At 34.5% G+C, this 794-nt stretch overlaps 1 pseudogene; it reads right to left on the bottom strand.

Moving 5' to 3' along the window:
• Positions 1–384: 384 nt before the first annotated feature.
• On the bottom strand, positions 385–503 carry LOC120597315 (uncharacterized; annotated as a pseudogene).
• Between the last annotated feature and the right edge of the window lie 291 nt (positions 504–794).

The following is a 794-nucleotide window of genomic DNA, read 5'->3' as shown; positions in this document are numbered from 1 at the left end:
CGCAGCTTTTTATTAATAAGCCTTGTATCTCCAGTGCCAGGCTCAGTTCCTGAATTACAGTAGAGATTATCTAGTTGCTTAATATATTAAATGAAAGGAAGGAAAGAAGGAAGAAAAGAAAGATGAGAATTAAAGGAATATATTATCTTTTTTTTAAACAAGACACTTAGTACTTTCAACTGACAGCATCTTCTGAGCCCTTCACCCATTTATTCTACCAAAGACAAAGAAGCAAACAAACAACAGAACATATTCTCATCCAACCAAGCAAACAAACAGATGAACTAAGTATGTATGTATGTATGTTAGGCGAGGCAATCCTTGGTTGACCTACAGATTCTAAGAACCTTGTCAGCTTACATTCCCTTATTTTTTTATTTTTTACACCTATAGCACCTGGTCTTCTTAGGTGGTCTCTCATCCAAGTACGAACCAGGCCCAACTCCGCTTAGCTTCCAAGGTCAGACAGGATTGGGCTTGTTCAGGGTGGTATGGCCATAGACAACTAAGACTAAGTACTTATTTAAACATAACTCATTTCTTCCAAGACAACGAACACAAGACACACTGTAATTTGAAGCACTATACATTCAGTCATGTAAAAAATGTTTATTAAATAAATATTGAGTTAGTCAATTCCTTGTCCTGTTCTATATTTTTTAGAGGGAAAAATATCAACTTAAAACATATAATTTACTTATTAACTGTATTAATTGTTAATTATCTCTCTCATCTTCTGGAATGTAGACTCCATAAAGGTACAATACTACTTTATTCACTGATATTTCCTGGGC

Source organism: Pteropus medius, unplaced genomic scaffold (genome assembly GCF_902729225.1).
Source record: "Pteropus medius unplaced genomic scaffold, Ma_sr-lr_union100, whole genome shotgun sequence".
Taxonomy (NCBI): domain Eukaryota; kingdom Metazoa; phylum Chordata; class Mammalia; order Chiroptera; family Pteropodidae; genus Pteropus; species Pteropus medius.
Note: the sequence above shows the minus strand (reverse complement) of the source record. Positions and strands in the feature narration are given on the sequence as shown.